Source organism: Callorhinchus milii, unplaced genomic scaffold (genome assembly GCF_018977255.1).
Source record: "Callorhinchus milii isolate IMCB2004 unplaced genomic scaffold, IMCB_Cmil_1.0 Scaffold20, whole genome shotgun sequence".
Lineage (NCBI taxonomy): Eukaryota > Metazoa > Chordata > Chondrichthyes > Chimaeriformes > Callorhinchidae > Callorhinchus > Callorhinchus milii.
This window is the reverse complement of record NW_024704761.1, coordinates 8,813,696-8,828,436: the sequence shown is the minus strand read 5'-3', so window position 1 is coordinate 8,828,436 and position 14,741 is coordinate 8,813,696. Positions and strand designations below refer to the sequence as shown.

Here is a 14,741-nt window from a genome sequence, read left to right as displayed (position 1 = left end):
TCAATGGGATTATTATCCTCGGACAGCAATCCGACAATCGACTAACAACCGGGTTCCTACTTACTACTAGATAAACAGAGGAGTAAGGAAACCTTGTCTAAGGTTTCGCCCTGCCCGGGAATCGAACCTGGCCACTCTCACTTGCGAGGCGAGTGCTCTAACCAATATGCTACAGTACTCCACCCTGTACTCCAGGACTCCACCCAACCAAAGGGAAGTTGCTGACACTTTTGTGGACTGCCTGTACAGTCAGGCTGAGTAAAATCCTTGTTCTGTTGTTTCTTTCTAGACACTGAGCAGACAGTAGATAATAGTTAATAATAATAATAATCCTTGCATTTGATATAGTGCCTTATCATGTCTTCAAGACGTCTTAAAGCGCTTCACAGAATATACTGCGAAGTGAATTGACTGCGTAATTTGTGGGCGAAACGCAGCAGATATGGCGCACAGCAGCGTCCCACCAACAGTCATGGATTGAAGTGACCAAATTATTATTATTATTAAGGGATTATTACCCCCGGAAGTGTGATTCACCAATCGACTTACAACTGGGTTCCGACTTATTGCTAAGTAAACAGAGGCGAGTGGAGTAAGGAAACTTGCTCAACGTTTCGCCCTGCCGGGAATCAAACCCAGGTCCTCTCGCTTGCGAGACGAGTGCTATAACCACTGAGTTACAGGACTCCTGAAACAAAGATGTAGCAAAGCCTTACCATAATATTTGAATAACTACTTTGTTATCCTGCTGTATATTTCGCAGTGTTTTGAGGAAAGCTAGAAACCACACTGATTTTTTCCCCCCTCCCAGCTTACTCTTTACTAATCATTATCAACATGCGAAGCGATGGGAAAATTATGTGCTAGCGAGCCAATTTGCATAATTTTATACATCGACAAGAGAATTAATTGGGTTTCTATTTCGTTTGAAGCTCCAGAGACATTTTTTAAGAGCATAACTTATTCGACTTGACATCATTAACTTCAGATCCTTGGAATCATTGCTGTTTTATTGTTTCCCCCAAAAAGGCTGCAGAGTATCCCAAACTGCTTTGCTCTTCAATGCACGAAGATCATGTTTGCATTCTGTGGGTTGCATTTTTCTGCTAAATTAATGCCTGCATCAAATAAACATTTTCTCCTTCGCCTGCCCTTTCAGTTAACCTTAGCGGATCTTTTAAGGAGCTGCTTCTCCTGTTTGGCTCTTTACTGCTGAACAACGCCGCAAGCTAATTATGAGTTTGTCAAATAATCTCGCAGGATAATTAACCTTGACACACTGAATTTATGTTGCACTTCACAAACTTTGGGATTAACGGAGTTGAAAGAAGTTAGTTTGCTCAACCCCCGCCCAGTTCCCAAAGGGCTACAAATTCACAAGTTGCCATAAAGCCCCGATTTTCATTACATAGAATTAAATAGAATATACAGCATAGAAACAGGCCATTCGGCTCAACTGGTCTATACCAGCATTTATGCTCCACGTGAGCCTTCTCCTGCCCTTCCTCAACTAAGCTATCAGCATAACCTTCTATTCCTTTCTCCCTCGTGAATTTATCTAGCTTCCCCTTATATGCCTCTATGCTATTCTCCTCAACTACTCCTTGTGCCAGCAAGTTCCACATTCCCACCACTCTCTGGGTAAAGAAGTTTCTTCTGACTTCCCTATTTGGTTTATTGGTTACTATTTTACATTTATTAATTGCCCTCATTAATTCTAATAATGCGACAACAATTTGCACTTATTAATCACCTTTCACATTGGGAGAATTTCTCAAATTGCTTTACAAAGATGGAGTGGCATCTTGAGCTACGAGGGAGATGGAGGGGTGGGTAAGGAGAAGGTCAGTGAAGTTACGATCAAACTCAAGTTACGTCTTGAGATGAGATTATTCGCAGTTTCAGCCACTACCCACCGAAGCTTTGTAACACTCTACCCCAATCCCTCTGCCTTTCCGCCTCCTTCCCCTCTTTTAGATCACAACTAAAGACTTCCCTCTTCGACTGTGCTTAAGGTCACTTTTTCCTCCCCCAGCTCGATCCCAGGCTCCGCCATTATTAAGCGCTCCGAGACGCTGCCCCACATGAAGAACGCTATATAAATGCAAGTTGTTGTTATGAAAGCAAGTAGGGTGAGATGAGGTGGAGGGATTTTGCAACAGTTACAGAGGTTGGGAGCTGAAAGCTTGTCCAACAATGTTAGCTGGAGTGGGTGAGAAGCTTAAAGCAGGTCAGAGTTAATGGAGGGGAGGGAATGGCTGGGGAGTAGGGTTTGCAGGAGATCACAGGAGGGTGGTGGGGCAAGGCTGTAGAGACACCTGAAGGTAAAGACAAAGCTCTTAAAGTTGATTTGCTGGAGAATAGGGAGCGAGTTGATCTGGGTGAGTACGGGGGTGATGGGTTCATAGAACCTAGAGAGATAGAGCCTGTGGAGTTCTGGATGATCTAGAACTTGTGGAGGATAGAGCTGGGGAGACGGATAAGCAAGATGTTGGGAAAATCAGGTCTGGTGGCAAGGATGTGGATTAATTTCAACTATGTTGGAGGTGTGGCAGTGGCGATGAGCCGGAGCAAAGCAAACTTGGCCTGGATGAACCTGGATGAAAGGTTTAAAGGTTCAAACTCATTAAAAGGCACATGAATAGACAAAAGAGAAATAGGAGCACTGTGTCATCTTATTGTATTATAGGGGTCTGTTGGACTGCATCATTGTCAAGTCAGTGTTGCTGAATTGTACACAGGAGCAAACCAAAGCCAGGTTTTCATCCAGCCTTGTTGTGGCAGCATTAACAACAAATACAAATTAAGGCATTTGAATTCATCTTGGTACATACTGCCAACATGAATATTTACAATACTTTGATTGGTAATAATTAAAAATCAGAGTCAAGAGGTTAGTGACAGTGAAAGGTTATCCTATCTATGGAGACAGTCGTCGTAGTAACGGATCAGAATAGCACTCTACACATTGGTGGGAATTTCTGTGTACGAGATCGCATACTTTTTTGCCCACGAAATATAAAGTTAATTCACTTTACAGCATATTCTGTGAAGCGCTTTGAGACGTATCGAAGACGTGATAAGGCGCTATATCAAATGCAAGGATTATTATTATTATATAGTTACATCGCCTGTGAAGACGGTGACAATTTGTCAGGTCAGCTCTCAAAAATGGGAGAATGCGATTTAAAAGTGTGCGAGTATGAATTGCTTATTTGAAGCTACATTATGGAGAACTTCGCGATCTGGAACCATTTGAGCATTTCATGCCATCATGATGTGCACGCAAACCCCTTTCACAGATCAAGGTTTCCTCTGATTCTATTTTGCGTGAAAGTCAATTAAAATCTACAGACACACATATCTGTGACGCTGCTGTGAAAACGGGGCCACCTTCAAACGAGATGTGGAGTGGCAGTAAATGTGAACTGAGGCATTAGATAACAAAGTCTGGTTTATGATTTCATTGAGAAGCCTTTTGGGTTGAGGAAGTCTGCAGCGGGCTTTGAAATGTTGCACGTTTTTATTGTAATTGAAAAGGTTAGGCATTAAAAGTGCCACTCTTGCACGACACTAGGTTGCCATAAACTGGACATTATTTCAAAAAAAGGAGGGGGAGTGAAGATTAACGGCTATGCGGTTTGCAAACTGAGTAATAATAATAATCCCTGCATTGATGTAGCGCCTTATCACATCTACGAGACGTCTCAAAGCGCTTCACGGAATACCCTGTAAAGTGAATTGACTGTATTTTGCAGCCGAAACGCAGCAGCCAATTGCGCTCAGCAGCGTCCCACAAACAGTCGTGGATGGAGCGACAAATGTATTATTTATATTTTTTTGGAAGGAATGTTTAAAATGGAGCGAAGGAGAGAAATGCTAGAACCTTAAAAAAATAATCGATTTTGCAGGCCTGTCAGAGCCAGTATCGCTTAGTTAGTGGCAGCTCGATCAGGATAAGGATTGGAAAAAATAACTGCAGGCAGAAGATAGATAAAATGGCAGAAATCACGTTTGACAAAAGCAGAAAATTTACATCTTATCTTTAATTGATGTTTTTCTTCGACACATCTCTCTGTTTTCCCTTCACCACCTCCACACCAGACAGAAAGTGCCAACATATGCACATATATTAAGAAGGTACTTTTCAGATGCATTTGTTTTCTCCTACACCATGTCAGAGTAAAATATTTACTGACACAGAAAGATGAGCAACGCCATTCAACATTATCTGCAGATCGCCTTGTCTATCTTCAATTGCTACGAGAACAAGATTTGGGCAGCTAATAAATTCACATAGAAGGATCGTATCTTTTACAACAGATATTTTTCAGGTATTATGTACCATTGACAGGGTTTTTAAACTGTATTGCCAGACTAAACAAAGGGAAAAATGTTTCCCTTGCTTTTCAAGAAGGCGGGCAATGGAGCTGTTTTACAGTGTCATACAATTGGCTCATCGTGCTTGTGCTGGCTCTTTGAAAGAGCTGCTTCATTTATAACCCTGATCAATCCACGACTGTTTATGGGACGCTGCTGTGCACAATTGGCTGCTGCGTTTTGCCCACAAAATACACAGCCAATTCCCATTACAATATATTCTACGAAGCGCTTTGAGACGTCTCGAAGACATGATAAAGCACTATATCAAATGCAAGGATGATTATTATTATTATTATCTACTGTGGACCCATGCTATAAAGAAGCACAGCACACCCGGCTTTCGGTGGCTAACTTCTAGGTCATCAAGGAGCCACTGACACAACTTCTTACATGTTGCACGCAGTTTGTACGCACACATGCAGGAAGCGAACTGACAATCCAGAAGTCGGTGGGGGTGGGAATATTAATTATTAGTCAGCTTTCCCATTCCTGATTGCCATCCAGCAAGCCCCGGTACTGCACCAGTGTGGACATTAGGTGAGGGAAGGATTGGAGCTGGTCTTGTCGTCCCTATGGCTCAATCGCTTGCGAATGCTCATTGTCCAGACTCACTGAGGAATGGCCGCTTGGGGGGAAGTGCCTATGAAACTGCTTCAGTGCCTTTGCCAGTGAGAAAGAAAATTGGAAGGGATTTTTAGTACGAGTGCTTTTAGTACAGATCGACAGGTTGAACTATTGATGCTTCAACAGTTCAAGATCAAAACTGTGAAGGCACAAAGCTCCTGGGAGCCATCTTATCCAAGGCTGTGTTAGAAAATATTTCTGATGTTACCAAGGCGGAAAGAGAGCTACTTGACTGTCAAGCCAAGATCAGTTTAATGAATCTCAGATGGATATTTCTTCACTATGTGATTTTTGTAGGCACTTTTGTGTCATTCATTCGGAGTCGCTGACTAAACTCTCTTCCAGATACTGCTGCAGTAATTGCACAATAATGATTTAGTGCTCAGAGAGTGAGATTGCATCTTACAGTGAGAATCCTAGTGGGGAAAAGAATGAAGAAGACTCATATCATAGAATCAGAGAATATTGCAGCACAGAAGGAGGCCATTCGGCCCATCATGCCTGTGCCGGCTCATTGGAAGTAACATAATCAAGCCCAAATTCAAGACAATTAACATTCAGGAGCACTGTTTGACTTATATTCGTGGAAATATCTCATTTCTGTCATTTCTGAGATAAATAGTCTGTTTGACAAGGAGGAAGGTAAAATAGGGGGGAAATTACACCTGGGTCTAGATTTACTCTTTATACGTAGTATATCAGAGTGTCCAGAATTTGGCAAACTTTTAAATACAGTCTTAACTTTCTTTTAAGAACTACAAAAAGAATGGCTTCAAGGACGAGACTGAATTCAACAATTTGCCAAATTCTGGATGGTTTAAAAGGCTACGTAAATATTGTTGTTTTCTCCCCTCTTTTTTAAGCCCATGACTTAAACAGCACAATATGTTACTTCAAAATTCTCTTGTTAAGATCAAGAATCAAGTGCCTTCGGTCTCCCTCCCACCTCTCTGCCTTCCCTCACCCCTACACCACCCCTCCTCCATACTCGGGCCCCGACACCTGACTGTTCAGTGCTTTGGGAAGTCCTCCTGACGTGAAAGGCGCTCTATAAATGTCATTTTGTTGTTGTTGTTGAATGTCAGCAGCTCTGGTATGTTAGACAGATTGAATGAATGCATGTTGAACCACGATACTCACAGCTGTGCGCAATTGGCTGCCGTGTTTCGCCCACAGATATACCGTCAATTCACTTTACAGTATATTCTGTGAAGCGCTTTGAGACGTCTAGAAGATGTGAAAAGCGCTATATCAAATGCCAGGATTATTATTTATCATTATTGTGCCTCCCATCATTCTGTATTTTCAGTAATGTAGTTTCTGTAACAAGTCACTTTCAGGAGGGATTTGGACCAAAGTCTCAGCTGTTTTTTGTGTAGATTGAGGACAGGAAGAGGAATGACGGAGGTGAAACCTTGCAGTGGCTCATGTTGGTTTACGTGGCTTGAGGAAAGCAAGAAGCTGTGAAAACACCCACAGGGAGTTCTTCAGCTCTTGCCGATTTTGGAACAGAAAAATGAAAAACAAATATTCCTTCCCTATCCCAGGTTTGCAAACACTGCTAACATTTTGTGCAGGGGATTTCTGCACTCGCAAAACAAATGCAAACAAGCGTTGGGTTAATCTGAGAATGCAGACCTTGTGTTTGGCAGAGTTCCCTGGGAAGCCAGTGTAAGACTGCCTCGCCTGGTCACAAAGGCTAAAGTCATTTTAAGGTTACGGCTGCATAATAATAAACATTTGATTGTGTCCTTCTTTGTCTATTACATTGTTTGTGACTAATGTTCATTTCATCATTTCAAATCAATTGAATAGATCTGGATGTCCTGGAGATGAGACCCTCCCCCACCTTCAAGACTGAGTAGGATAAATATTTGTTAGGTCAGGGTATTAAGGGATATGGGGCAAGGGCGGGTAATTGGACTTGTGGTACAGATCAGCCATGATATTATAGAATGGCGAAACAGGCTCAATGGGCTGAATGGCCTCCTCCTGTTACTATGTTTCCTCCAAACCAGGTAAGAATGAACTGATGATCCAACAAATCAAGGGGGAAAAAATCAAAGAAAAGTTGGAAGCATAGAAATCTACAGAAGTGCAGAAGGATGATATTTGGGCCATCATATCATATCTCAGAGCAAACACAGGCTCGATGTCTCAATTAAATTGAATAAATGTGCATCCATATAGAAGCCCATACTGCTTTGCTTTGTTTGTTCACTAGACTGAAACTCCCTGTGGCATTTGGAAAAAAGTGAAAAACTATTAGTAAATTATATTTTTCTCCATGACTGAGCTTGTGAAATAAGGATACTGTAACTGCTTCAAACAGAGTTCACATTTCTTTTACTCGGTTTTTAAAGGGACATTAAAAGGTTCATTAAAAGGTTTTTGGGGAATCTCCTCTGTTTGCCAACAACTTGACATGATGATACAAATTGCCCTAAAACCTACGGTCCTTCCTTTCACATAAACAGACATTTCACCATTGTGCGAATATTAATATGTATCTGGTCCATTGATCTGCATTTCCAAGCATATTGACCACTTCACTTTGAAATCTGCCTCACAATTCAGAATGGGACTGGCAGACTTTCCACACTTTAACTATTCACATTAATCTTTTATCATCTTTTTATTTGTTGAAAAGGCCAAGTCTCAAGGCTCAGTCCACCTCCAAAATTTGAAAGGAGCAGCAGAGAGACAAGATGGGTTAAGAGGCCGAGTGGAGGTCAAGGTATTGGCAACTCGGGCCTGACGAGAGAGGAACGTTTCGGAAATGGAAAGACTATAATAGCATTGAGGGAGGCTGGGACAGCTGTGATGGACAAAGAGAAAGAATTAGATTAAAAGTGGAGTCCTGTAGCTCAGTGGTTAGTGCTCTCGCCTCTCAAGCGATAGATCTGGGTTCGATTCCTGGCAGGGCGAAACATTGGGCAAGTTTTCTTGCTCCACATAACTTTATTTACCTAGCAGTAAATAAGAACCCGATTGTTAGAGGTAAAACTGTCAGTTACTTTTGCTAAAATCCAGTCCATTTCTTTGTTATGGGATAGATGTGAGAAGAAACGTTTGTAGGTCAGATGAATCATTCACTCAGAACAATTTAAGTCATGCTCTTACCTTCCAATACTCTTTTCTGGCACAATCTCGACTTGGGTGTGACAGACGTTTTCTTCGCTAGAAAATAGGAAAATAAATTCGAAGAGGATTTATAAGTTCTAACTGCAGTCCAGTGGTCTGCAGATGCATTATTATAATAATTATAGCGGCTACACAAGGAAACTGACTATGTAAAGCCCAAATACTCAGGAAACTAAGGGAAACTATCTCCCCAGTCCAGCAAAGTGAGGCATTAGTGAGTTGCTAATTAAGGAACAGTAACAAGTTTTCCTTGAAGCGTTCTTTGTGGAAATGACGACAAAAAACACATTAAGGAATACCACAAATTGTGCCCCAAAGTTCTTTCGTCTCCCTTCCTAAGAGAATAAGAGGTCACTGTTCAAAAATGTCTACTTAGAGGTTGATCCAATGCAGTGTCTCCTGAAGAACTTTTAAGGGGCCATTTTTAATAATGTTAAAGAGCTGATCTTTAATGATCCCTGCTGCATTATAGCATGACACCAACCATCAGCTTGGTGCTGATTAGCAGACGTATGTTTGAGTGAAACATGAGTAGAGCTTTTCTCAGTCTCTGCCAAATCTGACTCCAGAAGGGGAAATATAAATGTTCTTTCCTGCTCTTAATCACCCTACTATTTCTACTCACTTCCAGAAGCGCAAACGGAACATAAATAAACTTGGCGTGATTCCTGTAATGAGAGAAAACGAATGCCAGGTAGCTGCAGTCTTATAATAACATTACAGGAACAGAAGCCTCCTAATTAGAAGTAAAAAAACAGAATAGCGCAGAAAGCCCCAAGGTAGAAGATTTACAGCAGTGACTCAACATAATTAAAAATATGTTTCTTGATTCATAACCTCAAGATAATTCACAGCTATCTTCCAACACAACGGTGAAGAACCGTGTAATATATTTTGTATTTAAATTGGGAGTCTTTCACAGGAAAATGTGACCTTATGAAGGCACCTGAAAATTGGTAAAATCTACAGGAAAGAGTGTGTGTGTGTAACTGTTGACTGATTATTATTATTAATAATAGTAAATCCATGCATTATTAGTTGTTGTTGCTGTTGAATCCTTGGAATCTTGTAGCTTAATGGTCAGAGCACCTGGGTTCGATTCCCAGCAGAGCGAAATGTTGGGTAAGTTTCCTTACTCCACACGCCCCTATTTATCTAGCAGTAAGTAGGAACCCAGTTATTAGTCGATTGGCAGATCGCTTTTCCGGGGGTAATAATTCCTTGAAAAGAAAATGTTGTCACTTAATTCATGACTGTTTGTGGGACACTACTTTATATATATCAATATATCAATATATCAAATGCAAGGATTATAATTATTATTGCATTTGATATCTCGCCATCAAAACATTGGCAGGATTTTACTGTAAAGTGTGGTAACTGTATTTGTAGCCTAACTTGGCAGCTAATGTGCCCTCAGCAATGTCCCACTAACAGCCACAAAATAAATTTGAATAAGCAATGAATGAGAAAAAAATCTTACATACAATTGCTTTGGTCACTACCAAACTGCCAATATTCAGTCAGTTAGTTTAACTGTGTGGTACACAAAATATCTCAGCTCTATCATTATTTCCCCCTATTTTTCTTGTGTGCACATGGGAAAAGAAGTAAAAGCAAATTGTTTTGGGAATACGGGGAAAACAAAATGCAGTCTTCAGAAAAATCAAGTAGGCATCTGGAAACCATACTGACTAAACTCATCCTAACATCAGAGCCAAATTTGACTCCTATTTCATATTGAATAATAATCCTTCCATTTGCTATTGTATCCCAAAATCTTACCTCAGTTTATAAATTATTTGCAGCATTTCTTAACAAGGAATTCCAATGGACTTCTCATCATCCTGCTGGAGCTCTGCTCTGCAGGTAGACTACTTTAGCTTGGAGTTCTCCTGGGTTGGCGTGACATACTATCCAGAAGGAGCCTCCATTGGTGTGATTTGGATTCCTCATTAAGGAATCTGTTTAATAGATCCCATAATTAAATTCCCATCATCTCTTTCCATATGGACTGCGGAGAATGACTCCAAGGTGATTACAGAACACAACTGATCGTTATGACGAATTTTCACAGTTTCTGTCCTCTACGGCAGGTTCCAAGGGCTACGTTTTCAGCTGGTGTATATTGCTGAGAAGTCACGCATCAAATAAAATAATAAAAAGAAAAATAGAATAACATTGATTGTTAGGCAAACCCGCCTTTTGAGCCCTACCAAATGCAAGGATTATTATTATAAACTGTGCACGGTATATTTACAAGCCTTGGAGCTGCCCATTCTATTGCATCTTCCTTATTTGAGACAATGAGTTAACTTCCAGGTTTCATATTTGCTGTTGCAACAACTAAGATGTTGCCAGCTCTAACACACTTATGCAGGACAGTGAGTTTCACTGATGTAATGGTGTCTGCTAACACAGGGAAAGATATGATACCCGCCATACATGAAAGCATCAGTCGGATATGAAAGCACATCAAGAGGACTTAATGGAATTCATTTACAATGGCCTGAAATTACCGGATAATGTCATCATTTATCTACAGTGGCTTTGTTTAAACCCTCACTAATATGCCTTACTAGGCTGGGATAAATAACTTTATTAAAAAAATTAAATATGCGTTGACACACATTACATTCTCCTTGTGTCAGGCAGGAAACCAGCTGACAGCAAATTATACTAATAGACCACATAAATCTTTCTGTCTCGGCCGCTGAAACTTTGCGGCATTTTATTCCTGCGAGGTATCTCATTGGAGAGCCCTAAATGACAGTTTACTTTCATGGAACCATTTGTTTAAAGGATCACATGCAAAAAAAGATTTCTGGCTTTTCCAATCCGATTTTTTTTCTGCAAAGGAAAATAACTCTGAAAGTGAATTTCTCATCTTTGTGGCAGTTTTGAGGCACAATCTATTTGGACAGTCAGACCGTTACGTCATTTACTGCAGTGACAGCATTAAAAATACCTGCTTTTGTTGTGTTGAATTACAATGGTCCTTGCCATTCGAAAACTATTTCTGCTCCATTTTCCCTTGCTTTTAGCATTGTGAATTCTAAAATGCATACCTAGTCTTATGTCAGTTTCAGGCACAGAGGCAGATCAGCAATTATAAGGTTATATTCAACCCCCTCCACCTACCCCATGTGGACTTGCACCTTTCCTGCTCGTAAGATTTCTGTCCCAATACATTCAATATGGCATACAAATCATGAAGAGAGGTCAGATTGTTTCTGGAAAGAGAGCCTTATTAGACTCCCTCATGATTTAGCAGCTGATTCAAAGTCAGGAACCCTTTCCTTTGTATTCAGCAACTCACTGACTTTTCAGCCTATAATGTTTTTTCCATTCTCTGGTGATCATGGGAGCTGGGCAATTGCCCAACGTCTTCTTCTTAAAGGTTCTTCTTAAAGAGCCCTTGCTTAGTTGCGTTTTCAATGCGCCCACCTTGGCAGCCAGGCCAAAGTGAAACTCACTGACAGGAGCTGTGCTTGAGACAAAACACATCAATGCATTTAAGAGGAAATTGAATAGAGTGGAATCTGCTTTAGCCGACTTATTGGGGCAGGAAGTATCATCCGATTTATCCGGCATCCGGTAATCAACGTTCTTACCTTTTGTCCTCTCTTCCCGCTGTCTCCTCTGCTGAGCGCCTCTTCCCTCCAATTCCCATTCCCATTGGACCAATTAACAGCGGATGGGAAGGGTGTCAATCACCTTGGAGCCACCGCTAATTGGTCCCCTCCTTGCCCACCGGATGCAGTCACTGCCTCCCCCCACCCTGAGCCACTTGTGAATGACTGGAGTTCGCTGTCAATCACATTGTGAGCCCTCCCGAGAGAGTACATTCAGTAATAATAATAATAATAATAATCCTTGCATTTGATATAGCGCTTTTCACGTCGGGAGGACGTCCCAAAGCGCTTCACAGAACACACTGTAAAGTGAATTGACTGTATATTTGTGGGCGAACGCGGCAGCCAATTGCGCACAGCAATGTCCCACAAACAGTCGTAGATTGAAAATGACCAATTTATTATTGTTTTTTTTTTGGAGGGATTATTATTAGGCTCTGTGTGGAGTAAGGAAACTTGCCCAAGGTTTCGCCCTCTGCCTGGAATTGAACTCAGGTATCTCGCTTGCAAAGCGAGTGCTCTAACCACTGAGCTACAGGACTCCACAAGCGACCAGCGCGGCATTTTGCGTGGATTTGCTTACTGGATTTTCGTCTGAATTAACAGGTATATTTAAAACAGATAAGAATACAAAATGAATCTGGGGTGGGAGTTTCATCCGATTTATCTGGCGTCCGGGGTTAACCAGCGTCCGGTTAAAGTGGATTCCACATGAGGGAGAAAGGAATGGAATAGAGGAGTATAGGAGAGGTGGAGGCTCGAGTGGAGTATAATCACTGGTATGGACTATTGGGCTGAATGGCCTGTTACTGTGTTGTAACATTCTATGTGATTCTCTGTAGGGCTACAGTTTCTATGTGATTTTTGCTCTGTAGCAACACAACTCCCGTAATTTAATTGGACTATCAGAGGTTTCACACAGCCTCACTAAATGAGAGATATCAACATCGTTCGCTGCATTTTATACGTAACCAAGGTGATTCAGCCTATACTTCAGGCTGAATGTTGTTAATGTGGTTTGTAGGAAGCACAGACTTTAAACACAGCAATGTGGTTAATCCATTTTGATTATAAAGTAATGCAATTTCTGTTCCATGAGATAAAGTGATTTGTTTAGTAAGTGCCATAATAACACTGAATTGCAAATCCCCTGCAAGTCAATGAGTAAATATACTTCACAAATCATGGTAGGACAGCAATTACAGCAGCTGAACCACTCATGCATTAAGCCTTTGCACCAATTCCAAAGTCAGCACATGACGAATTATGGCAGTTTGGTCATTTGTTGATAAATGACATATTACAAGTATTGACTTTGTTCATGGCTTGTGATAAACAACAGCACAAAGTTTACAAACCATGATTGACAGTGAGTGTTATAATGCCTAAAGCTAAAAGATTATATTGTGCGTTCAAGGTCATTTTTGCAGACTGAAGGATGCTTAAACTACTGGTCACTTCTTAGAAATGAAGATTTTGTTTGGGGTTATATTTTTCAACTAAATAATCACAGTGGAAAATATTTGCTGATAGTGAAACCACTGAAGCAAACAGGCATCTGTAATGTGATGTGGGCAGACAGCAGTCTGCTTTACTGATGTTCATTTGCGAAAAAAAAGCAGTTTTCTAATGCACATCTGTTTATTATAGTGTATGTGTGCCTTTTATTATGGTATGTGCTTGTGTGTTTATTGTGTGTGTGTATGTGTGTGTGTGTTTGTGTCTCTCTGTGTGTGTTTGTGTTTATTATGTGTGTGTTTGTGTTTATTATAGTTTATGTGTGTGGATTTATTTGAATATGTTTGTATGTGTTTAAATTTATTGGAATGCATATATGTCTATGCCAATTATAATCCATGCATGTGTGTGCATATAATATTATTATAATACATATGTGTATGCATTTTGTGTAATGAATATGAATGTTGTTATGATGATGGCACAAAAGATTAGTTTCAATCTCTTGAGTTTGTATGATTTGTGTAGGCAGCGCAGTCAGCAATGCTAATCAGATGAATTCTTTGCAACTTTGTTGTTTTGACGTGAGATAAATCAGCTTGATCTCGTGCCACTAGAAGTTGAGCGTCTTCAATGTTCATGCAGTAGAAGCCTATGAATGGGATCACCCCTATGGTGAGCAAGATGTTTCCTTAATACAGTCATTTTTCTTCTTTTCTTCCTCGACTATTTTCATCTTTCCCATTGAAGGTGCTTCACTCCTATCTCCTTCTCTTGGGGCAATGTTTCTAAGGCTCTTCGGTAAATTGCCCAAAGGGGCCATTCTTCATGTGCGAGGCTTGACGGCACTGGTTGACAGGCTGCGGACTTATTGCATTTGCACCAACCTTATTGCAATTTGCATCCAAATGCTTTGAGACATCTTGAAGACAAGTGCAAGGATTATTATTATTATCATCTTATTTTCACATGGACACTTCCAGCTGGGGTCACTGTATGAGAAATCTGGTTGATTTTCCTACCCCAATTAAGCACTGAGCTGAATTTCAGCTCCCCATCTCCAAACTCCTGGTTATATACCTCAGCACAGACAGGAGATCGAATGTGGCACCTCTCTATGCCTCGGTTGTTTAATGACCTACCTCATTTTGCTCCAATGTAACTGCTACAGTTCATGAAGAACAAGTCAGTGCCTGATCACAGGCCATTTACCTACTCCCAGGTGTGAAAAAATACATACAGTAGAGACTGAGAGATATATGATGCAAAATGTGGGTGTCAATAAAAAGAAATAAAGTGCATTTTAATTCCATCTCAGTTCAGCCAGAAGAAGCAGATAGTTCTGATCAATAAACTGACAGAGGCTTTGAGAGACAGTGTTACGTGCTAAACCAATTATACGCAGTGTTGAGAGATTCAGCAGATTTTTCTACAGAGCAGTTTGATTTGGTTCTGATATTTATTGAACATAATCTGAAAAACTTACAGCGTGCTGTT

The 14,741-nt window shown here is 40.7% G+C and overlaps 1 protein-coding gene across 1 annotated transcript in view; it reads left to right on the top strand.

Moving 5' to 3' along the window:
* The window catches only part of LOC103175452 (alpha-1,6-mannosylglycoprotein 6-beta-N-acetylglucosaminyltransferase B), a 231,129-nt gene that overhangs the window by 17,341 nt on the left and 199,047 nt on the right, over window positions 1–14,741 (top strand). The gene's annotated exons all lie outside the window — the stretch shown is intronic.